Here is a 25,831-nt window from a genome sequence, read left to right as displayed (position 1 = left end):
AAATATTTGAGAACAAAGTTTCATGAAAAAAAACCACTCTGGGGCAAAAAATAGATCAATCCTTTAACAGAGAGGACTGAGAACTCCTATTCCTCCTCTTCATGACTCCTTGAAGACAGGAGCAGCAGTAGATGTGCAACTTAGTGACCTGCTAGATCTGCTCTTTTATTCAGATTGTGATGCCAACAGTTCCAGTTGTTACTGACCAGGCATCCACTTGGAGATGTGCGTACACCATGCCTCTTGTGACCTGTAAAAGAAGCGAGAATACTGTGAAAATGAGGTTGGGATGCAACCCTAAGCACGAAAGTCAAAGCTCTTTCATGCTAAAAGTTGAATTCCTACTGCCTTCAATGGATTTTGTGTTTTGTTCTGTTATATAGGTGTCTGTATTTCTGATGACCCAGCTTTTTGGTAAGGGGGAAACTGCTTTCACAGAGGAACATTTTGATTCAGAACTTTTAACAATGAAGTAGCACAGGAAGGTAACTTTTCTCAATGACTTCAGCTTGTATGAAACAGAACACATTGTTGGCATTACCACTTAGGACAAGACAAAGCCCCCGCAGAGATGTACAAAACTTACAGATGAAAATATGCCCCTGCTGTAGACAGACCAGTTTGTTTTTGAGTCATTCAACATTTCAAACTAAGTTTTTTCATTATAGCTAAAATCATCTGTGAGTGAGTCCCCAGCTCCCCATGGCAGGCTGTGTATCTGAGTGTCTTTTATGGCAGCTGCTGCAGGACTCCTCAGGGAGACCACAGCCTCCTCCCACCTGCTGTTTACATCCCCACCCATTCAGCTCCAGGGTTAGGCAGGGGAAGGAAATGGTCTCACCCTGCATGTGCCTACGTGACACAGTACGTGTGTTAGAAATAAACCAACGGGTTTGCTGAGGATTGAAGTTACCAGGGGTCTCTGATCAACGCTAACCAAAGCCATGCTGGGTCTTCAGCTGCAGGTTCTCCATGGTTTCACCCTTTCACGGAGCAGGTGACAGGACCACCTCAATGTAGGAGTCTCAATACAAAATTGGATTAAAGCAAATTAATTTGAGAGAAACAATTTAAAATTCAAAAGCTCTAGGAAAACACTTCAAGTGGCACTGTGTCCAGGACAATTTAGGGTACATTTGCTCTTCTCTGTGCGTGAATATTGATCAACAGGCTGCTTTATTAACCGGCAGTGGTGATGGAGATGAGGTGATTGTCATTATATTCTGATTGCATTTCTTTAATGAGATAAGTCCTTAGACTATTAGAGGTGATGAAAGGTGTCAGTAATAGCAACATTAAGAGTGAAGGAAACCAGTCCCATTATATGTTTTCTGGTAATGTGGGGAGCAGATATGACTTTCAACTTTTTAGAAAATGCTTGAAAAGTCATAGTAAGAACAATTAAGAAACCTCCCAAACACCCAAACCAGTGAAAACGTCAATATTCAAGGAGATAAAAATACAGCTCTGGATGACATGGTTTGATCTGAATTACTGCAGGAAGTTGAAGAAGGCAGCTTTTCTTGCAGCATCTAATAGGCTGTGAAAGAACAAGATGTGAAAGATAAGTGCAGACAACATGTGACAAATTCCTTTAAGATAGTTATTGCTCCTCCTCTTTTCCATTTCATTTGGAATAAGAGTCAAACAGCCTTTTCTGTTGCGTTCACAATTTGCTAACTGTTTACACTTCCCTGTTAATTGCCTTCTACAGTTTAATGGAAAGAAAATCTCAAATTCTTTGTTTGCTATACCAAAAAACTCATCAAGTTCATGATTGTTTCTAGCTTTCAATCCAAAGTAGGATCTTTCAGAAATTTAAAGAAAAAAAGAGCAAACACCGAAATAGACTTTAAAGTGCTGCTCATTCTGATACAACATCAGATAGGAAATGAAAGTCTAACAGTTCAGCTAGGGAATATTTCTTCAGCTTCTAGGGCAAGACAGAATTGCTCAGGAAGTGTGTCATTTTGCCAGAGCAGAGAGCCTCCAGGAACTGAAAGGTAACAGTACTGGTGGCCCTTTGCTGCCTCAGACCAGCTGGAGAGAAGGAGGCAAGCACTGGAGTGCATGCTGCCACATGAAAAAGGAGCAAGAGTACATGAAAATTGTCATATCAGGATTTGGCTGTAATGTGTGTCTTTGCTGGTGGGAATGTAATGTTTCCAGACTTAATTTATTTTCCATAATGTTGTTTTATAATCTGTATTTGCAATGATACATAATTTCACCTCTAGAATTCTACCTGTTTTCCTGTGCGTTTTCCTGTGCACGTGATCAGAGAGATCAGTATTGCAGTTGGTGGGAGTTTGTCCTTTAAAATTCCTTAAGAAGTTTAAAAATGTGCTCTGGAGAGATGCTTTCTCCCTTTCCACTTCAACTAATGAAGAACATAGACTAAGAAAGAATGACAAATGGGACTTGTAGCATTTTGGTGGCCCAGACAGGGTAACTTCTCATTCCTAACTGGATCTGCTCTGTAAAGAGATCTGACCTGAGTGATAGGAACCAAGTGTGTAGTGATTCCGCTGACTAATTGTTGGATACCTGCTTTCTGTACTGGCTGAGGTGAGGGGAAGGCACCGAGGCTATCCCTGCCAGCACTACACACAGTCCATGGGCTGCATGAAGCTTGTGAAGGAATGTGTTGGCTTGCTGGGCAGCCCAGAATCATCTTGGGACTTTTGCTGCTTTCCTCTAGTTTTGCCTCTGGATTGTTGGGCTAGCAAAAAAAAAAAAAAAAAAAGAAAAAAAAACCCAAACAAACAAACAAAAAAAAACCAACCAAAAAAAAAAACCCCGCAAAAAAAACCAAAAAAAAAAACAAAACAAAACAAAAAAAAACAAAACCAAACAAACAAGCAAAAAAACCCACAATATCCAAAAACACCCAAAAAACCCCCCAAAAAAACCCAAATAGATGTAGCTAAGAAGAATGGGAAATTTAAGATGTTCACATGGTGTTATTGCATTTAGGTTCACAGGGCATGTAAGGATGGGAATATTTCAGTTGGAATAAGAAAAGAAGAGACAAATGTTCAATAGGGAACACATGCTTGTTAGCTTGCACTGTGCTGACACACAGTGGAGGGCTCCACAGTACCCTTTCTAAAATTCACTCCAGTCCTCAGTAAGAAAAGTACAGATTTTGAGTACAGAGGAAGCACTCAGCAACCCTAGAAGGAGCAGCAGCTGTTGAACCAGCTACAGAGAGGGCTAACCAGAAAACACTGAATGCTGAGATCAAACAAATGAGAATGAATCAAAGAAACAGCAGGAGACAAACAAGGGGATTTAGCCCAATGCACTGCCTTGAACTCAGTTCTCTCTTAATCCATAGTGACCTGGGTTTTATCCTAGAATAGGAAGTTTCCCAAAACATTATTAGCCCTGAATGGGTATTTGATTCAATTTTCTCAATTTTTACTGAGGTGTGTTCATTTGTATTACTGAAGGAACTTGTTTTCCACATAATTTTACCTCTCAGAAGTTATAACTATCCATACTGCTACATAATTTTATTTTTGGCAGAGAAAGGGCAAATTCACTACAAGTAATTGTTAAGCACTTCTTATCTGTATTTCCTGGATAAGAATTCCAGAGCACGGCCTCTTTTGAAACTCTTCTCACCTGCTTGGGCATGATGCTGCTAGCTTAAATGTATTTCCTTCTGTTTTGAAATAAGCCACGTGAGAGGATACTCTTGATGTTCTTGGCCAAATTGATAGTGCTACGTCCTGCCCTGGGAGTCACGAGCATTTGCTGTGTTCTTCAGAGATATGTATTTGCAATTAGTCATCCATACGAGGGGACTGTTTAGGACAAGCCTTTCCCCCAAAGCAGTTAATTCTTCAAAATGAAAATAATCAGATAATGAGTTCATTTCCGATTTCACATTTAATGCCAAACGTTTTTGGGTAAACAAGATATGCTGGCAGAGTTCTGCTCTCATTGTATGTTTTTTATTAACTGGGAAACAGACAGTTGATTCTTATCCTCTCTATCAGCTCAAATAAATTACACATACTTTAGGAGGAGAGACTTGTGCAAACTGGCTGGCTGGTTTCAATGTGGGAGCCCATCAGCAAGTCTGTGTAAACTGCACCCAGGCCCTGCTAGCAAGAAATGAAAACCAATTAAGACCCAGCTTGGGAGTCTTCCACTCAGTGGAAAGTCTTACCACAGTAACTTATATTCCTGCACCATGAAAATAAGTAAGGCAGCAGGGAGTCTATCACTGGTGACTTTGCCAAATCAGACAGAGACAGGCCCAGTGTTGGAGCTGCTGTGCCATTCCTGCTGACAGCCCCTTGGAAGTGCGAGGGAGCTGATGGAAGCACCTGCTATTCACAGTGCTCAGGACAGCAGAAACTGCCAGGTATTCTGGGGCTGAGTTTTAAAGAGGCTGTGGAGAGAGGTGACAATATAGCAAAGTATGGGACCAGAAGTATTAAATGCTGTTCTCTCCTCCTGGGGCTCAGCTTTGGTCAGAGGACTTGCTACTGGTTTACAGACCTGCCAAGGAGAACAGAATCTGGCCCAAAGTCTGGGGCCCCTGAATCTTTCAAAATCAATACTTCTTTCCAGGTAGGAGAAGCTGAAAAGAGAGAAATTGAAAAGATCTATTTGGAAGTGGTATTTATGACTTACTCTATGTCAAAAGAAGATTGTTCTTAAGGTGTGGTGAATTTTAACAAGAGGTCAAAGGATTCACAGTAATTTCTAATTTTGAACATTGGAGATTTGATGTTTAATGCCTATAGTACAAGTAATATTCTTCCTATCTGTGCACAATGAACTTCAACATGTCATGAAGAGACTAGCCATTCATAAACAAAGCAAAGCTGTCTTCCCTGTTGATCCTTTATATCAGCTTAGTGCTTAGGTTGATGGTGCTTGTTCCTGTCCAAAGTGAGAAAAAAGATAAAAGCAATCGCTGTGCAAAAGAACTCACAGTGCAAGAGGAGTCAGGAGATGAACACAGACAAGAGGCAGGAGTACCAAGAGAGCACTATGGATCAGCACAGCCTAAGCCAGCAGTTAAGATTTCAAGCGGATGTTGCAGAAAATGAGTATTTCAAGGTAAGAAGGTTTGAGAGAGGGCAATGAGCTTATTTGTATAGATGTTTTTGTACTTTTTAAAGCTAGTGAGAAACAGTGTCGGAGAAAACAGTTTGTCTGAATCCAGACTGCATTTTTAGGAAAACGTAGTTGGCCCCAGAAGCCTCGGATTCAGTTGCTGGACAGAAAAAAAGATCAGTGACTGAGATGATTGTTTTTTCTGATCTACAAAATAACCTCCATGACGACGGAGGGTGTATCAGAGCTATATGGTGCAGCTGGAGGAAGACTTTGGCTCTGGTTTGCAAACTCTAGACAAATCCCAGGTTTGACAACTTTGCTGTATAGCTTCTGAGCTTTGAAAAGCAGTAACCTGAGATTTTTCTGGGGTATGGAGCAGAGGGAGTCTGGTGTTCACAAAATAAAGCCAATGAACATTGTGATTTCTGGGAAAAACAATATTTGCAGCATGGGCTCCAGACAGGAGAAGCTGGTGTATTAGTAACATGTGACTGGAGGCAGTCTCAGAAGCACAGATCTTGCTATCAAAAGAATAAAGGAGTGTCTTGAGAGAACTTCTCCCTTCCAGTCTTCCCCTGCAGGGGAAAAGTGCAAATATTTTTCTTTCTGCTGTCATTTTGAGGATGAAGCCACCATTTGGACTTTCTTAATGCAGTGTTTAGCTTTCAGATAACAGAAATGCAACAGTTCATAAGAACTCAGGCCTCACACATGCTAGTTAACACATTCATGGCTGAGTAAAATGCTAAGAGACTCTGAGTCACTTAAAGAAGAATTTGGTAAATTACAACCACTACCATACCCCACCCCCCCACTGAACAGATAAATGTATGTAACTCTTCTCTTTCTTTTTAAAGAACCTTCTCAGATTATTTATTTTTCTCTTTCAGTAATAGCCTGATTTGGAAAGTTTTTGTCTGGAGGCTGTATTTGCATAAAGGAAGTAGAGTCAACCTGCATTGTCCAGTGTCGAGGAAAAAAAAAAAGAAAAACCTTCACAGAAAAGGAAGGCAGTTTGCTCTTGTGAGTTATCAGGAGCTGGGTGCTGAAGGAAGGAGACATTCTTGAGGAAAATATATCTGGCGTGGGTCAACTGCAGGGGAGAAGCAGTACTGTACTGTGGATATAATTCCACTAGGAAATTTGGTATGTGCCCTGTTTTTGTGCTCTCAGGAGGCTGTGCTCCCTGGTAGATTGATAGTGACAGTTGTTTGTTGCAATGTATCAGGTTGTTTTAGCCACTTCAAGCCCTATACCTGGTGTTTGTGTTTAAAGAAGTTTGAATTTGCTTAAAAGTCTACAACGTTCCCATACAAACAATGATTAGGTTCTGGGCCAGGTACATCCTTAATCCAAAGGTGCCTTCCGTGAACTCCTCTGAAATTTCTGGTTCATGGCTGTTTTCTTAGGAATTGTTTTGTATCCCGTTGGTCTCCAGTTACAGGAACTTTAGTATTATGTGGTTTTTCAAGGAAAAAAGCCTATGGTGAAGGAACACTCAGAAGAGCACCCAGCTTCTCTGCAGGGTCCTTTGAGGAACTCCACTGCAAGAAAACAAAAATGTTATACCTGAATGGAGTGATATTTTTCTAATAGGTCTTAATGTTTTACCATCTAGTTTGCCTGCCTATTTCAGCTGTGAAGGGATGTTTGGCATAAGCACCCTATTTCATCACCTAGGAGGGTCACTACATGGTATAGCAACACATGGTATATATAACCTTTCGTTCTGTGCCCCTGTCACTCTAGAATATATATATGTATGTATATATATACACACGAATTTTGAGTAGGAATAGCCAATTTAGACTACTCCCTTGCCCTCTCCAAGGTCTGCTCCAGAGCAAATGTCTCCCTGCTCAGACTCAACCCTGAGAGGGCCCTCACCGCCAGCAGAAATGTCCCGGGACCCGTGCCGCGACCTCCAACTAAATGTGTAGCATTGGTTTGTCTTTCAAGTGTGAAGCCAGTAAGGACTCTCTACCACAGTTTTTGAACACATTTCCAAGTATGGCAGAGTTTAGTGGCAGGCACATAATAGGGCTTTTGGCATGTATTATACTGTGCTCAACAACTCCACTCTCTGATCCAAACATGCCCACCAAAAATAACTTCAGTGAACAGCTTTTATTTTAATTATTCCAGTGTGGAACTCATGAAGTTTTGCCAAAAATCTGGCTTGTAAAGCTTTTTGTACCTAAGCACAGAAACCCCTAGTGTGTAGTTAATCCCCTACTGGGATTTTCCTGATCCAGTCACAGGTCTATTCTGCAACCTCATCTTTCTTTACCTATCACTTGCTCTCTCTGTTCACCCTACCAACTCTTTGAATTCTTGCCCTTTCTTGGCTTCTGTGACTGTTCTTTCCCAGCTATCTCCTCTAATTTTCTCTTTTCTTTTCTTGTTCAACTCCACATTTAGTGGTGGATGGTGTTTTTTGGTAGTTCCACAGTAGTTCTGACCTCTGAAAATATTTCAGTGACATCAGTATGTGGACTCCTCTCTCTTCCCTTTATTTTCTCTGTCCAACCTATTACATGGCAAAGTAACCAAAAAACTGCACTTTTGCCAATGACTTGCAAAGTTGTCTTTTCCTAGATGATCTTTTTCATTTCATCACTGAGGCTCTTTTCTTCCAGTCTCCTTCCCTTCTTCCCCATGTAGCACATGTACATACATTTTTACATGTAAAAGTCATAAAGCAAACATAAGAAAAAGGGATGTCTCTGTGATGTGGTTGGACAAGCTACTGGGCTGTGCAGAATACTTCTAGCGCCTGAGAGGGCTGACTATGGTAGTTACTCTCTCATCTCTATGCTGGATTATTTATTTAACCCTTTCTTCATCAAACCCTAATTTGCTTTGTGGGGAAACACTCGCAATTTAGGATATTAGTATTTAAAGAAGTATTTGCTGTTATTTTGTAAATAACCTTATATAGTTAATAAATTGTCCCTCTAAGATTATTAAATGTGAAGGAGAAAAACAAAAAAGTTTTAATATGATGTTCAGTTTTGTTGGGTTCATTTCCTAAACTTGCCAAAAGAGAAGGAAAAGGAGGAACTCTCTAGAGCAGGATAACCTATAGCATGATGGTTTTCAGCATAGGTGGGGAAAATACAGATTCTGATGCCTGGAGGGAAGTGAGCCCAGCTCTCCTGCAGTCTGATGGAGTGCTCTGGTTGTAACTTGATTGCTGAAAGCAAGTCTGGCAGCAACAGCACCCACTCCTTTATTGTTGTGGTGGAGGAGGTCTGGCTAGCAGTGGAGGAGGATGGTAATCCCTGCATGGAGATAGGTGACTAAATTCCAGAGAGGCTTAAGCTAATTCTAATACCTTCTGCATTTCCTAATGGCTCACTTCAGCAGCTCCTGCTCAGTTTTCTGTTTGGGATGTCTGTATTCTCTGCTTCCCAAACCTCTGGATCCCAGCATGCAAGCACACTCCTGGAAGTCAGGAGCTGTGGTTTTCAGCCATGTAGGGCCTAAACATTGCTTGTGTCCAGAGCAAAATATTTGTCTGTATTTATGTAAATGCTTAGCTTTACAGGGTCTGTGCTTGCTTACCTTGATAAGTGCTTCTAAAAATAACAATATGGACATTTTGATATTTATGTGCAGCATTCATATAACATCTGCTACAACATCTATAACACCATACTGGAATTTATGGAGCAAAACCCTGGGGAATGTCTTTGCACCAGCTAGGAACAGACAAGACATATACTTTTGAAAGAACCCCTTTGCATTCAGGATATGTTCAAACTGCTGCTTACTAGCATGATACCCTGCATTTGACTCAGCCTGAAACACAGTATATAATACTGGTATTTTCATTTTGTCTCACATTTGGACTGTGCTCTGGTTCTGCTACTGTAAGTTTCTGTGCCTATCCAGTGGGGAATATGAAATTGGGGATTTTCGAAGGTCTGAAGGTCCTTCAGTGTCAAATTACTTTTTGAATTCTATTTCAGCACTTCCATAGGGCCCCAAGTATTCTTGGCAGTTTACAATAGTCCTTGTCCCAAAGCATTTAAGATACATTTCAGATGTGCTGAGAATAATAAAACTAGAAGGAGGGAGAGAAAAGGAATGAAATAATCCAGGATATAGTTACTGTATCAGTGATTATATGGGTACACTTCAATTTATTTTTAAGGCTTGGATGGAAGGACACTTCACTTTTAATTTTTTATTGACTTATATTGTGACAGCATAAGGAATATTTCTAGAAATCAGATTTGAATTAAAGGGTTTTACATGAACTGACTGTGTTTGAAAGAAAGAGTTGCAAACACTAGACTTCATTATTCTGTAGAAAGACTAGAAACAAAATGGTTTATTCATCTTCTTCTCATCAGCTACTCTTTTCCAAATATACTGATGCATTTGCCCATCTGTGATTGAAAGTATAGATAACTGAGAAACTTTTGCCTTATGGTTAGTGCAAAGAAATCAGAACATAAAGTTCTGCTTTATTATAAGAAGAGGGATGCTGCAACATTTGAGCAAGTATCAGCCACAAGCTGTTAACCCTAAAACAAAAATTTTAAAAAATAATTTGAAATAATGGAAAACCTTCTACTTGAAAAATTTAAAACTTTTAAAAAACAACAACCTTGGATCATGTAGATTTGGTGCCTACTCACTGGAACATCACCAGATCTTACTTGTTTTGCTTGGGCCTCACTCAAACATAACTGGCCTCAAGCTAGTAAGCAAACCAGCAAATGTCCTGGCTTGTAAAGAAATCTGATCCAACCCTGTAAACCAAACCCAGCCTAAGAGCAGTGGTGAGGGGAACATATGGAAAATTAATGACAGATAATAGAATGGTGGGATAGACTTAAAGAAAAGATTGTTGTTGAGTTTATGCAACAATGCCAGCTAATGGTTTTCTGAGTTAAGAAAGTTATAGAGTATCTGAGCAATGTTTTTGACTTAGCCAGCACTTAAGCTCTAGAAAGGGCTGCTGTGTTTCTCCTGTCCCATTACACATTCTTAATTGATACCTGTAGCTGCTGGTTCAGCTGCATCAGCACTTTGGGAAGCACAGAGATCCTGGTCCCTACCTGTTTAAATAAATGAAAGCCTCAGGAAGAGGAGTGCATTGGAATTTCCTTGGGTTCAAACTGGGCATAACAGCAAAGGCCAGGCTGAGTTTTAGAAGCCTGCCCAAGCACTGGGAGGAGGAGATGAGGGTGGTGTGTGTGTTTACTTTTTTCCTCTGCAGACCTCAAGTCATTTTGCAGAGATAAGGTGCTTTGTGTATGATGTCACAGATGGGGAAATAGTCCCAGGGAGCTCATCCTTTTACAATCCCTCTCTGGTGAAGAAACTGGAAATGGAATGAATGGAAAGAATTATTTTGGTGAAAGTGTTTGTATTTCTGGAATACACAAATCACATATTTATTTGGGTGATGGCCTGGGATGCTTATTTAGGGTAGACTGTGAAAAGTGACACCTTAGAGTAGCTATTTTGTACCAAGAGAAAAGTAATCCTTTTCCCCTCATTCCTCCACTTTTGTTTTATTGAAGATCAGCTAAAATCCTAACATTCTTCCTGCCTGGGCCCTAAAATGTCTCTCACTCCTCCAGTGGCTGCATCCATCCTGCTGCACAGGCAAATGTTGGGGTTGATTTGTCCACTTGGGGACCCTTTAGGCCAAAACTCACCTGTTCATTTGGGTGTTAAAAAAAACTCTTGTGCCATTCAATATACTTATTTTTTCTTCCTGAACCTGTTGCCTCTGAGCCAACACAGTGGCTCAGGACCCTTCCCAGAAAAATACTGGGGAGGCTGTGGAGAAGACCATGCTCACCTCAGATTCCTGAAAAGCAGGCACTGAGTATCTCTGATGTCAACTCTAAGCTTCTCTTCCTGCTCAGCTGAGAGGACAAATGGATTTTGCCAATAAAAGTTGTTCAAGTGAGTTACTGCATCTTTACTGGAGTTTAAAGGAATATACTGATATCAGTATGTCAACAAACTGGTGAATTCAGTAGCTTACATTAAACAGATGATCATATTAGACAATCATAAGGATTCATACTAAGCATAAAAATGGATGTCTATAAACTAAGAAAAAAGAAAGCTGACTTGTATGGGACAAAATGAATATGTAACACACAAATACATAAATATATCATATATAGACATACACAGTGGTAATTGTAATAGCTGTAGTGTAACAGAAAGCTTTAATTATGTGTGTGGGGTGATTTAGCAGACAAACTTTTTTTTTTTTTTTTTTCCCTGAGAAGTAACTTTTAAGCTACTTCACATGGCTCAAAGACTGGGAATTGGTATCAGTGGGAAAGGGAAGAAATGAGAAATGTTTAGAAATACCAATGGTACCAAACATAAATATTTCTATTTCAGGTTTGTTAAACCTGTTTTAATCCTTTTTGGTTCCTGAGGAGGAGTGAAACAGCCTAAAGGTAAGACTTATGATGTAAAAGAGTGTTTGCTATGACCTTGCTAAACCTATGAACTGACCAAGAGAGGTGATGGCTCCAGAGTGCACAGTGCATGTTTTACTTTTCTAAAGTCTAGAAGATTCAATACATCTGAAATATAGCAAAAAAATTTCCTGCAGGGCAGTGGAGTTGTCCTACTGACAAGAGGGAGCTGTATTCTTTTCTCATCACCTCATAAACAGTGGGGTTCTGACTGAGGATGTTAGGTAATGCTTGCCACAGACAGAACTCAAAGTGAGTATTACTTTCATTATATAACCCTTTGAGATCTGAGGCAGTATTGTTTAACAAAGCATACTGTTTTCCCCTCTTGCTTTTACTGAGCTTTGATGCTGATTTTAGAACTTGACAGCTGTGTTTAGACTTCTCTTACAGAGAGGGGGAAATAGAGATGTTTGGGGCAGCAGGCAACATGAACTGTGTGAAGGGAACAGAGTCAAGATTTGCCTTGTGAAACTGTGGAATTGATCCACAATGATGAACTTCAGGCCACCCTCCTTTTGGGAGACTCCTTAGAGATGAAGGGGCTACTGGTCCCTTGTGCTCCACCCAGAGCTGAGTGCCTCAGGGAGGGACTCATGGCCACTTGTCACCATTGTTGAAAGGTGTGAGCTCTAGCTAGGCACCATGCTTCAGCCTTTGCTTGGGATTGGCATCCACAAGATCTTAATAGACTCCCAGGACTGCTTGATTTTCCCTGTAGTGCTCTTAATTTTTGCCGTGTTTAGGTATGAGTATTTTGTATGGCAAAATAATTAGAGTGGAAGAATAATTATTAGGAATGGTCTCTGAAAAAAGGTCAGAATTGTTACAGCTATTGTAATAAATGACGAGAAAACAAACTTTTTGTCATTAGGTTCAAATCACTAATAACAATTCTTGTAGAATTGTGTAAGTTCATCCTCTATGGCATAAAGGAAAGTGTATAGTTTGTTTTTGCTCAGTAGTTGAGTTTATAGGCCCATCTTTGAATAATTATGGATATCTTGTCCAATATCTGAAAATTGTGATATTCTGCCATCTCTGCAGATACCAGAGGAGAATGTCTTGAATGAGTTAGTGGGACTGCACACAGGAAACCAGGGACTGGGCTGAAATAAGAAAAATAAAAAAGAACATTCAAAACTAATAAAATAGAAGTCAGCACAATCCTATTCAAGTTCTGAATATCTTGTCTCTCCTCTCATCACCTCTCCTCTCTAATGTAGAAGAAGACCAAAGAATCTTAATTCTCAACTTCTGTAAGGTACCATGCAAACAAGGGCTCTTAATAATTGTGTGTCACAATATTGTTTGGTTTTCTTTTGAGAGAATGATATTTCAGTGGTGTTTGCTTAAGTCATAGCACTGAGGAGAGGATTCCTGAGTTTCAGTAAGATTGTATCGAAAAGAAGGTGCAAAACCCCAGGTAGCCTCAGATATTTGTTTCTATGATGTTTAGGTACATTCTGGTTTCCAAGACAGAGTGAATCTTATGAACACAGAGCCCTGGGCAGCTTCTACAGTTTATCTGTAAAAACACCACCTCCCCAGACCATGAGCTTGTCTGTGCTGTAAAAACACATCTCCCACTTTGATATGGGATGTCCTCAACTTTGTTTTCTCAACTTCTTTCCAGAACTTCTTTGCCTTTGGCAGCTGATGGATGTGGCGTGATGAGCAATCCTTGCCATCCATTGCACACACTTGAACACACTTTGAATTAATTTTTAACTGGGTATCAGAAGCAAAGATGATTTAATGACTACAACTTTTAACCATTTCACAACTGATCAGTTTAGCATACTTCTAATCAGTATACTTCTAAGCCAGTACCATATAGTTTGTTATGGGTCAGTATCATTTGTATCCTGTATAAATGAAAATTAGAAATTCAGAGGCTTTATTTGGGCACTGAGTCCAAATTGCATTTACTTTCAAAGAACAAAATGTACTACAGGATTTTCACTTCTAACATAAGATGCTAAACAATATCCCTATAACTTAGCCCCTAGGTTTCAGTCATTTTAGAGAGGAAAAATCTAAAAATTCTTAGAGTATTTTTTGGCAATTTAGAACCAAACCCAAATTTCATTGCTTTCACAATTCTTCATTTTTAAACTGCTGTGTTTGGTGGAAATATCTAGAATGTGGAGTATTGTATTTAAAAATAAAGCAAAACAATTCTTAATAGCCACTCTGTCATTTAGTTAAACAACATCCCATACCCACACCATTCTGGAAGCAGGGAATAGTGAGGATGGGAGAAGTAGTGGAAAGAAAAAAGCATTAGGAATAAAACTGTATATACAGTGGCCAGAATTAATCACTCTGAGGTTTGGAACAAAGACGAAAATGTAAATTAAACAAAACTGCCTTATTCCATAAAAACTTAAAATGCTAGTGCAAGATTTCAGAGGGTGCAGTGTTTAGTTCCCAAGAAAACTGTATGAAAGGCCAGGAAGCCACTTCTGCTTGGTTAGCCTTATACCAAGGATCAAAGCAGAAAGGTATCTCATGTCCATGTATAACTTTGAAGTGTTTTATAAAAAATTTCAGAAAATGTGCCTTTGAGTATTTCTTACCAGGCTGCCTTGCATCAGAAGAATAAAAAAAAAACTAGAATGTCCTTTTCTGGAAGATGTACCAGTACTGTATTGCTCAAAACTTCATCTGTCTCTAGTAATTCTTGGTTTGTGAAGACCAAGAGTCAGACAGGTTTTTTATTGCCTTGGGATAATTTTTCTTTTTCCTCTGCTCTCATAAACATTCCATATGCTTCTACATCCATGTCTTGTTTTCAATTCTAGTGGAGGTTTTTATTTGGAGTCTCATAAAATTCTAATTTATTGCAGCTTCTTTTTATAAAATGCAGAGGGAAGGAGGGGAGTATTGAGATAGCATGTGCAAGGCAGTACTGAGGAATGCATTTGAGAATTCATAATGTTGAGTAGTTTATCAACCCCTCCTTCAGATATTGGCAACTACTTTTCCTGACTCTCCAACCTATGAGCCTGTGTTCTCATGGTGTGTGTGTAAGACATGTCATATCAGTCTATTTAAGTAAGAAAGTCTTCTTTCTTACTTATGCAAACTGTCTGCATTTGCAGAGAGTGAAGGTAAAAGAGCCTGCCCAGTACATGATGTACTCCTACAGCTATCAGTTCTCACTGTCCTGTTGGACTGTTGGACTCATTTCCATCAGTGTGCACTATTTGTTAAACACTCACAAGAAATAAGATAGGAGTGATATATCCTTCTGGAAGTCACAGATGACAGCTGACCCTTTCCTAGGTTAGGAGCAGAGTGTTTGCCTTTGAGGGAACAGGAATACATCCAGGCTTACCTACTTGTGCTCTGTTCAGATTTGACTTAGGACCAAACTCAACAAAAAGGAACAAAGTGTATTTCCCACAGCAGAGCTGTTTTTCTTTGTCCCTCTGGTGTTAAGTTGACCAATCTAAATGAAAACCTCATACTTCAAATAGTGAAGAATTGTGGTGCTAATGTGTTACCATGGCTAAAAGTTACTGTGAAATTTCAAGTAGTCCCTGGCTTCAGCGGAATGAACACAACCTTTTTTGAGCAAGGAACTACATCACTTTCACATAACTAAGTGATGTGCTGAAAGCATCTGTGAAAACAACTGTCCAGAGTTAAGGGTATAGTGCAAGAGCACAATGTACATAGATGGTGTCATCAGGCAAACCAGTAGTTTAAGAATTTTGTGCAAATGACAGGTATACTTTTGCTTATATTGTATGTTTGATATACATATAAACATATATATGTACACACATGCAGGTATTTTCTGAACATAGTCTTCTTTGTGAATGTGACTCCCTTCCCACTCTGTACATGTTGTGGTGTATCAGTAATACAACACTTGTGATGTTTAAATGTTTGAGGAGAAGACCCTCCTGGAAAAAGTTCACAGAGGTGGGTCAACCTAAGTATTGAAAGAGAAATTCAAGTCCCATAGCACATTTGAAATCTTTTCTTGCAGGGGCTGTAAGGAAATATGAGAGCTGCTCTGCTGGAGAGAAACTGCCGGGCACTGGACCTATTTTTTTCTCCTCTAAATAAAACATAGAATAGGCTTTTAACTGCTTTTTCTCTATAATAGCTACTTAACTTGTTCACTAACATTAAGGAAAAAAAAAAGGGAAATTCCAAGAAAAATTCCTATTCAGAGTAAGAAATATAAATTAAAGCGAAGTGCGCAATGCACACCCTTTTCTTTCTTTCCTGTTTTGTTTGGTGTTTTCTAACTCTGCTTTTTTGGACAGCTGAATGGGGGCTGGGAAAGTGTTTACAATATTTTCACATGATTGAGATGGCAGAGTTCTTGCACTCTGTGAAAGGCCTTCTGTTTTCAGATGGCATTGAAAGTTTACCGTCTTTCCAGACAAAAGGAAGAGAGCCCGTTGCCAGCGGATGAGTAATGGGCATGGCCTCCGCACAATACCTCCTATCCAGTCCTAAATCTACATGGTGTTCTTAGGCTTCCCAGCTTCTCCAAAGCAACCTTTGTCTCTGCTCTGGGAGACCAAAACTGCTCGTTGGGCAAGTGGGGATGCAGCCAAGAGGGGAAGGCTCAGTGACAACAGTTGCTCAGTGCTCAGTGCCCAGTATCTGCCTCCTTACCATGCCACTATAATAGTTGGGAACCCGTCAACAATTGAGCATCTTCTATACAAATATGTTGCAGACCATCTGTATAGTTTTCAGTTCCAGAAGATTCCAGTAACTCACCAAGTTTTAATATTTTTTTTTTTTCTTCTTGTTACTCTGATGGGCTGCCCTGAGATAAGTGATAAAAGCAAAAGCCTGACATAATTTCTTCGGAGCTAAAACTGCACAGAAGTTGCCAATTCCTATATTTGTTTTCTTACAAGAAACTTGAAGCAGGCATTTTCCACTCTTAACAATTTTAAGATTCTATCAAGTCTTTATTTTTTGGGTCAGAAAAATATTTTGGTGAAAACGATTGCTAACATAATCTTAGAAAATATTTGAACAGGCAATTCTGAAGTTTTTCCAGAGACTTGGTGTTATAGAGACCAGTAGGTAATTTTTTCTCTTGTTTCTCTTACAAAGCTTCCTAAAGTTTGTCTATTTGGAATTTATCTAAATGTGTATATGTGTATATAGGTAACCTATGCATGGGGCATGTATGTATGTGTAAGCATGTCTCTCTCTGTGTACCTGTCTGAAAGAACTTACATTTCACTGTGCTGTAAAGAGCATGAAGAAGAGCTTTCTAAGAATTAACTAAGCATTCATTAATTGCACTTAATTTTGACTATGTTCTTGGCTAAGAAATGTCAGTATTAAGTTCTTATTCCTTCATGCTAATTTGGTGTTGCATAGCGACTCATGTATTGTTGTCAGGAAAATAGAAGCAAAGACGTAAGAGATGCAGGATTTCTTCAGGGTTGGTTGTAGCTGGTATCAGCAATTTACTGACTAACCTGTAGTAACCTGTAGTGCTGACAGTCCTGGGTAAACAAGCAATGCATTAAGGTTATTAGCAAAACAATTTTCTAAATTACCTGAATTGAGCTTTCAATGTAACTGATTCTATTCTTTGGACTTTTTTTCCTCCCCCCCCCCCCCCCCCCCCCCACGCCCTCCTTTTCGTTTTTGATTTTTTTTTTTTTTTTTTTTTTGAGGCGTTAACAATCTAAAGCAGCATTAAAATAATCTTGCTTAATTTCTTCTGCTGAAAGAGCAAGTCAGCTGAAATTTGGACATTTTGCTGAAAAGGGGGGGAAAACCAGGTAGTTTTTGTTTTAAAGGGCATGACCATACACATTCTGCTCTGGTGCCTTTAACGGGAACTTCCCTGTTTAAATGCCCTTGAGCAGAGAAATACCAACACCTCTTAATTGTTTAACATATTGCAGCCTAAAACATTTACAGAAGTGCTTTCCAAGTACTTCACTGTTCCAGGTGCTTAGTCCTGCACCTCCTAAAATAATAGGCTATTTCCCCTCAGTTTTCCTGTGCTTGGTGCCACAATGAAACATATGCTCTGTATCAAGGGAAGGGGAAGTGAGGGAAGTAAGTGGGATGCCTGACATTGGTGGTGGTGCTTGCCGCATACACCGACCTCTCTGTCTTGCGTCACAGAGCTGCTAAAGAAGGAGAAAATAACATGGCTTGTACTTGGGCTGTAAGGTCCAAAGAGAAAAATATCATATTGTTAAGCATTTGAATGTCACTCTGCACAGAGATCTCTTATCATTCTGTCCTCTGAGAAGCATCACAAAAAGTATAATAATTCTACTAATCAGGAGGGCTGGACATACACTGGTGCACAGCACAGCACAGCTGTCTTGCAGCTGCCTTAGGGCCATGCTTCAAAATGTATTTATTCCTTCATGGAGGTGTCATGAAGCCAAAGTCCGATGTCTGGCACATGTAAGCATGTTCCAGACTGAGGCAAAAAGATTATTTGGGAAAAAAAAAAATTATGCCTTATTTTGATTCAGTAGGGATAAAGTAAGATACAGTTTTCTTGGCCTGTGCTTAAGTAATTTATTTTTCAACTTGCTTAGCCAAAATGGACTGAGGTTTTTCCCTACTTAAGAAATAAATCTCCTAATACAGAGCACTTAGGGCTCCCTAGGTTCTGTGAGACTCTGCCCTGACATATCAGGATTTGAGCTGCACTGTCACTCTTACCAGCACATCCGTGGGCTGTGCAGTGCAGCCATGCCACGAGCACGGATAACTCCATGGGCACTGGGTGAAACTGGGCAGGCAAAGCGACTTAGTCTGGAAATGCATCCTCAGAAAGTTCTTCTCAAAAATCCTCCCTACTGTGCAAATGCAGGCTAATGAAAATGGTTTAAAGAGCTGGGGTCTCAAACCCTTCCAATAGTTCTGTGTAAGGGAGCAGCAGCTGGATGGTTTCCAGTAAGGAGCTGGAGAGAGAGAGAGGCTCTGTCTGGCCCGAGGGAGGAGATAATGTGGAGTTAAACAATTCTGTGAGAGTGGAGGACTGAATCTTTCTGTGGCTGCAGTTTCCATCAAGCACTTCCCTGCACAGTTGCCTGCCATCCCTTTGAACCCACGTCTCCCATGTGACAGAGCAGTGATCTGGCTGCTGAGCCACTAGACTAATATTGTTCTTTTAATCTCACAAAAATGTGTTATAAAAGAGTTGGATTCACATGAGAAATTAAGTGTAAGATCTGTCCTCATAAAGACATTATACCATGAATGCTCTCTTTCTGCTGGCTGTAAGAATAGGTGGCTCAAGGGTGAAAGGGTAGCATTTACATTTAAATACACCTATTGGAATTGCACAAACAGAAGGCTAAAGCTACTGCTCCCTCTCTGAATGCTTTTAGAGTTTGCTGCTTTTTTTTTTTTTTTACATAGTAGCATCTTTTTTTTTTTTTACCTAATCAAAAAGGGGAATCAAGATGCTTAAGATCCCATAAAATAAAGTAAAGGAGGTCTTTGTGCCAGCAAGATAAATGGATGAGCCTTTCCAAAGTAATTATTTTACTTTTTTCATCTGTATGTGCCACTCAGGAGGTGAAATCCAGATTTCAACCAGAGCTTTCTCTGCTGTTACACTAACTGGTAGTGCTGGCTGGGTGAATGCTGTTTACATTTCCCAGAGAAAACGAAATGCACATTTATTATATTTTTTTTTTCTATCTGCCAAACCCAGATTTACCCTGTGATAAAACAGAAAGCTCCTTAACATCTGGACAAAACAGAAACTGAAACAGGGTGGAAAGGGCACTTAGTGCAAGGATAGCCTGGCAGCCATGGTGCAAGCTCAGTGAAACCCTTGAAATGCACCTGCTGACCCAGGCCAGGCCTTATTCCCTTTCCTCTGCAACATATTTCTCCCCTCTGTACAGTGACAGAGGCTTATGGGCTGGAGTTGCAAAAACTCTGGGCTTACCTTTGCTCTTTAGGATTTCTGATTGAAGAAAAAAAAAATAAAAGAAAGAAGAAAAGAAAAAGAAAAGAAAAAAAAAACCCAAGTGTATTTTCCTTGATTTTTTTCTTCAAATTTTTGATGGCTCTTTTATCATGATTTTCCACTACGCACACAAGGGCCAAAACCAAAGTGCATGAATAAATGCCTTAAAATTACAATGTAGCTGGAAATCAGAAATCAGGAACTCCATGCTGAACAATTTTTGCACATACTTCCTGTTATGTATTAAATTACTACACAACATATAGCTAATAACACAAATAATTAAATATGTTCCAGACACCTCTGAACATTTAAGAACCTGGAATCCAGATCTGGATGTCTCAGTTTCTTAATACGTAGTTAATAATTTTTCCATTGAATAGGTATGTAAATCTGCTATCTTAATATATAACTTGGACAGTGGGGAATACTAAGTAATTAAAACAAAAATAATCAAATGATATGAACTTTGGAATCTCTGTAGAGTGAAATGATCCCATCATCAAAATACATGCAAAGAAAGGAAGAGTGAAGGAATCCATAACACCATGGTCAGTATCCCTTTATGGGTCCTTGTTTTTAGAATATATCTGACTGTATTTTGTTTGGGTTTTTTTACAGTTTTGGCCTATACAATACTGAGTGTCTGTATAAAACAAAACAGTGTCTCCCTTGGTCTTCCTAGTCTAGCAAGTACTAGTCCTCCTAGTAAGTCTGCCTAACTTTTATGGTCTAAGAACTGCTGAATATTTTTTCCTGTATACTTTCTTGTTTTTTAATAATATTATGTCAACTACTCATCAGTCATCTTTTTTTCCAAGCCAAGGAATCCTCTGCCACCTAAACTCTCCATGTAGAGAAGCTTTTCTACACATCAGATAATCCTTGGACCCTGCTTTAGCTCTCCTCCTTCTGCTATGCCTTTCTGGAGGTGAGGGGTCAGAGGTGTGCTCAGTATTCATTCTGAACATCCTCAACATTGTTATTCTTCCCCTCAAAAGGACTCTTGACATGCTGTGTGCTTTCTGATTGATAGTGAGCATTGGGATGACATTCTTTTGGAGTTTAAAGGTCCATTTTAAGGAGGATTTATTCTCATGGCCCACGGATTCATAGGGCCATATTACCTGAATTCAGAGGATTTTATGTTCTCTGCAGGGCAGTTTAGACTAAATTTCATACCTGTATTTTGAACTTACAGTGCAATGAATGTGCCTCGGTGCTCCTGAAGTAGAAATCCCTTCCACAGAATCCAACAGTCAATATTATGTGCCTCAGCCCATTGAAAATTTAGGCAAAAATTATGTTCTCAGTAATAAAATAGAAAGTAAAGCCTGTATTCAAAAAGTAGAGGGGATGGTAGATGTTCTGAGGTTCTGGTTCCTGGCCTCAGTTTCCTGTTTTCAATAGTAGTGTAACATAAATTGCAAAGTTTTTTCCAAGAAAAAGAACCAGAATCAATCTACTACCACTATTTGAGAGGTAAGTAATTTCTCTTGTTTCTGGAGAAACCTTGTCATGTTTCTCTTCCAGGTCAAAGAAGGAAGCTTGTAGTTGCTTTTGGGTTTTCATATCATTAGACTGTAGTCAGAAGATGGGGCAAATTGCTGTCTGAGGTTAGAATCAGACACTTCCATTCAAATTCAGGCAATATTATTGGATATGGGCAGAGAAGTTACTGAGAGTTAGAAGTTACTAGAAGTTTAGTATCATGAAAATATATCAAGCATAGCTCAGCTACAATCAAATATTTATTTCCTAGTTTGAGGCTCTCATTTTACACTTTGAATGAATAAAATACAGCCTGACCAAACACAAGTTGTGAGACAAGTGCAAGCTCTCCTTAGAGGTTAACAACCTGATTTTTCTCTCACACCAGTTTTATGGTCATTTAGCTCCATTGACTTTGGTGGAATGAGTCCTGATTTACAGCATTGCTTCAGTGAAGGTTTAAAGCTGTGCTACACAGTAGCAGTGCTGGTGTCAGGTCTTTGGGAGCAAAGTCTCTTTGCATTGGCTTGCCACAGTAGCATCACTTCTGACGCCATAAAGTAAATATTTATTAAATCTACATCCATAGAGAACATATTTTGCAAAAATTATTTTGGTTTCTCATTTGTGGCACTATTTTGTCATTTAATATCGGTTATGAGGATTGTTGGCTTTTTTTTTTTCCTAGTGATTTGTCACTTACCGAGGTAATCCTGGGGTTTCGGATCAGAAATATAGGTCAGAGGTTTACAAAGTCCATATCTGAGCATAATTTTGGTTGGAATACATACCATCAAACTGAAATTAAATCTAAAAAATGCTGTTAAATTTAAAAACAGAAGCCCAGGAACTAAAAAGATAGAATTAGTAATTTTAGGCATGACTTGGAAATTAGTTTACATTCTGTCATCTCTCCTAAGTGTGATTGTAAGTTTGCACACATTTCTTCAATTTAATGTGCACCACCATAGGAGGTCTCCTGTGCTGCTTTTCTTACCTCGTATTGACTTCCTAGTGTAGAGTAGGCAGGAAAAAACATCTGAGTGAATGCATCTTATCAAGCAATGAGAATCTGTGCTCTTAGCTTGACTCATGTTGAGACAAAATACTGTGGGAAAGCTGAGCAAGCTGAACACAATAAACTTTCAGTCTGCTTCTCTGCTAGGTAGATAACTAGTCTGCTGGAGTTCTCCTTTAGGATCTTAGGCTCATGTAGGCTGAGGATATGGAAGAACACATGTGCTTTTGATGTCTCTCTGGTGTACTGCTTAAATCGCCAGAGTTCACTGTTTGGAGTCCTTAGTCTGTCACTGGGAAGCTGTAGAATGATCTTCCTTGTGAGCCAGCCTTTGTGTTCTTATCCAGTGCAATGGCCATGTTCTCTGGAGAAGAGATCAGCTCTCTTCTCTTTCCCCTTAAGACAATCTGAAGTGTGGTAGGAACATCAGGAGGGCAGGGCAGCATTAAAAAGAAGGATTTGTTTCCTGAGAGATGGCATTGTTTCTCAGTTCCCAGCAGCAGAAACTTTAAACTAATGACCTTTCCAGAACATGTAAGCCAGCTGAGCCCAAGACTCATGTTCATTTTGATGATTTGATATTTTGTTATGATCACTTCTAGCAGGGACAATGTTTTGCAACATCATATTAATGATAATAATAAATAAAACCATACTCCCTTTTCTGCCCCAGAAACAACCTCCACTGTTATTTACCCAGTGGGTCTTGAGGGGCTTCTAAGCTTTTACAGTTGTCAGGGCCAGTGCAAGACAGACTCTGCTGAAAGAACCAGGTACCTGTAGTGCCACTTCTGCGTTTCTCTTCCTCCCCCTCACCCAAACCCTGACTTTAGGGACGGAGCAGATATTTTTTTCTTATGTGCCTGACTTGCTGAGAGAGCCACATATCTGTGGTCTGTTTGCTCAACATTAGCTGTGCTGCCCAAGAGTGAAAGCAAGCATGGAGTGTAGATTCTCTCTGACTTCTGTGGGATCTGGAGCAGATCCATGAGGAATGCTACTGTTTTCAGCACTTCCCTTGCTCTGCCTAAGACCAGGCACACTGAGGTATGAATGTTGTTACAGCTGCCATATACTATATATAAGCTTCATGTTGATAATTATTGCTTTAAACTAGGAGGTCTTTGTTTAAAAATGTTTTCTTCCCTCTAGAATCTACCAGGTTGAGTTATACTTAAAGCAATGCTTTCTATTTTTATTGCTGTTAACAGTGTACCTGGAATTTACATAATATCACAGTTTGTATTTGTTTTAAAATACTGTTTGTTTATTTATTTATTTATTTATTTATTTTGCAGACAGCTTTATAGTACTGGAGAACTAGCCTCGAATTATATGAAACAAATTGGCCTATTCATTTTTCAATTGTTCATATAATTTTCTGTTTTGGTTTCTTTATTACGTCGGTGGATCTGTTTCGATCTACTCCCTCAATTATACTGCTTTTCTTAAAAATATAATTAACTCTGTTGCATTTCAGAGAGCTGCATGGTCAACTCATGTCACTTCTGTCAACCTGCTGAATGCCATGTAACACTGCCAATGCTTGGAAGCACTGACTGCTGGCTTCTGCAAGACTGGAAGGAAAGGAAGACCTGGACACATTGACTGCATCTAAACTGTTAAACAAAATTAGAGAATTTTCCTGGAGGCCAGCTGGCATGAAAGAGCTTGAATCCATGCAGATAAACTCTCTTGCCCTCCAAGTCATGGTGGCCACTTCCAAAATATCTTTTGGAGATGGTGCCTGACTTGGGTCAATACCCAAGCTGTGCTTTGGCATTGTCTGGAAGAGCATTAGCAGGCTTGCACCAAAACCATGCCAGGGACCAATTTAGTGGTATGGATGGATTCGGGCCCACGCCTTGCTGGTCTTGTTTAGTTTATTTAATGTCAGAGGGAAACCTCAGCAATTCTGCCAGGAGTCAACAGGAAACCCCTTCTGGCCTCAGCAACCAGAAGCTGCTGAGAAGTATAAATATTAGGTTGTTCACCTCCTTCACATTTGGATTCTTTTCCTCATGTTATTTTTTACCAAATGAGCACTGAAATTTTTTGAAATCTCATAGAGTAATAAAATCGGGTTGTTGCCTGCACAAAACTTGTTGGTTTTGAACTACCAAGAGATTTCTCACACAAGTTGAGCTTCTGTAAAAGCCAGTTTCAGCTCTCCTCCCTGATGAAGGGTCTCCTATGGCTTTGAGCAAGTTGCTAAGAGCTTGTGTGACCAGCGCCCTGTTTGGATACAGGGGTAAAAAGCAATGAGGTGTTGAGATACAAACACACCATTTGCTTGAGGTCACAGAAGCATGCTGAACTGTTGTGAACATAAAACTCCCCTTGATTGCTGTGGCAACTTATTTCATATGTCTGGGAAGGCAATTTATTTTAAACCCTTCAAAAAGGACATGAGTACGTTGTTATACCAGGATCTTTTCATGGTCAGAGCTCTGGGGCTGGCTTTGGATAAGCCTGATAAGTCCTTCATACAGTGTGAGGTAGTGGAGAACTCGTGCTCTGTATTTCTAGAGCTAACTCTGTGCAATGGTACCCTCATTATCCTATGGAACACTGTACTTCACAGTTCTGTGAAGCCTGCAGCAATATAAATCAGAATCAGGCAAATCATGCCTGAATATTTTTCTCTATTCTGAAGATAAATGGCAGTGAAGGCCAAGTAGTTTTAAAAAGCTCATTGTACAAAATTATTGTATTAGGCCATGCTGTATTACTGAGATTACAGAAAATTACCTACGTGTATTGAATTAAACCATGATTTTCCAATGATCTCAGCAGCAGCAGCAGAACTGGGACAATTTAATCATTGCATTATCAATTTGGTAGGTAACTAGTACCCTGAATTGCTGCTCAGAATGAACAAAAGGTATAGCTTTATCCAGAAACTAGCCTTTATTTAACTTCTAGCACTAGCCCTTACTTTTCTTAGACCTCAGGCATATATTTGAATTTCTGAAGCTGACAGGTACTGATTTCAACAACATTTAGAGCAATGCATGTTTTGCCTCAGGTTTGCTACAGGATGAGTGTGCTCTTAATTAATGTGATCATTTGATGTACAGCACCTTGCTGACTATTAGAACTTGACTGTGTGCTTTTACCCAGTGTTCCTTTTTGAGTAAAAAGTCTATTTCATAATTTACTTATTCATGGGTCAGTCTCATAAAGGAGGTTGTAGAGCCCTACTTGTGTATAGTCATACCTGGCATAGGCTGTGTAAATCTTATTAATGAAAATATTATGAAGAAAAGAATCGAGTTGTTGCTCAGAATGATATACTCAGAAATTGGTAATTTTTCTGTGAGCTGGATTTTGAAAAGCAGGAAGTATGGTAAGGCAGAGGAGGAACATTTAACCTTATCTAATTTTGCCTCCCTTTTCCTTCCCTTTTCTGTCTTGCCCCTCAGTCTTCAAGCCCTCTCCCATGGATGCTTGCATAAGGCAGTGGTCCTACTGAGGCCAGTGCATCAGTTAAGGTTTGTAAGGCCACAATGTGTTTATTTTTGCAGCCTGATCTTGTGAGAAACTGAGGAGGTCTTGCATCTCCCTCCTACTGATAACAGTGGTGTTGAAAGAGCTCTGTGCATTCCAGGGCAAAGCCTTGGAGGTTAGAGAGCTGCTAACTCTCCTTTGGAAGCACATGCAGATTCCTTTGGCCTTCACTGTGGGGAAAGCCTGGCTCCCCACTAAAGAAAAAGAAAACAGTGAAAACCTAAGATACAAACCCCCAACACAATAGTAGTGGTGGTCCAAATAAAACATAAAAACCCCAGTCTCAGCCCAAGCATTCAGTCTAGGGAAGCTTCGGAA

At 39.6% G+C, this 25,831-nt stretch overlaps 2 long non-coding RNA genes across 2 annotated transcripts in view; both read left to right on the top strand.

Annotated features, from left to right (window-relative positions):
• LOC128804740 (uncharacterized) overlaps window positions 1–11,519 on the top strand; it is a 106,622-nt gene extending 95,103 nt beyond the window's left edge. The window contains exon 4 of the long non-coding RNA XR_008436177.1: window positions 11,467–11,519. This is a non-coding gene — a long non-coding RNA (uncharacterized LOC128804740). The remainder of the gene's footprint in view (window positions 1–11,466) is intronic.
• A 4,733-nt stretch (window positions 11,520–16,252) lies between these two features.
• Window positions 16,253–24,155, top strand: LOC128804739 (uncharacterized). Its single transcript, XR_008436176.1, has 3 exons — window positions 16,253–16,613; window positions 19,979–20,045; window positions 23,484–24,155. It is a non-coding gene; the product is annotated as an uncharacterized LOC128804739 (long non-coding RNA).
• Window positions 24,156–25,831: the final 1,676 nt, after the last annotated feature.

Source organism: Vidua macroura, chromosome 3 (genome assembly GCF_024509145.1).
Source record: "Vidua macroura isolate BioBank_ID:100142 chromosome 3, ASM2450914v1, whole genome shotgun sequence".
NCBI lineage: Eukaryota > Metazoa > Chordata > Aves > Passeriformes > Viduidae > Vidua > Vidua macroura.
This window is presented reverse-complemented; position numbering and strand designations above follow the sequence as displayed.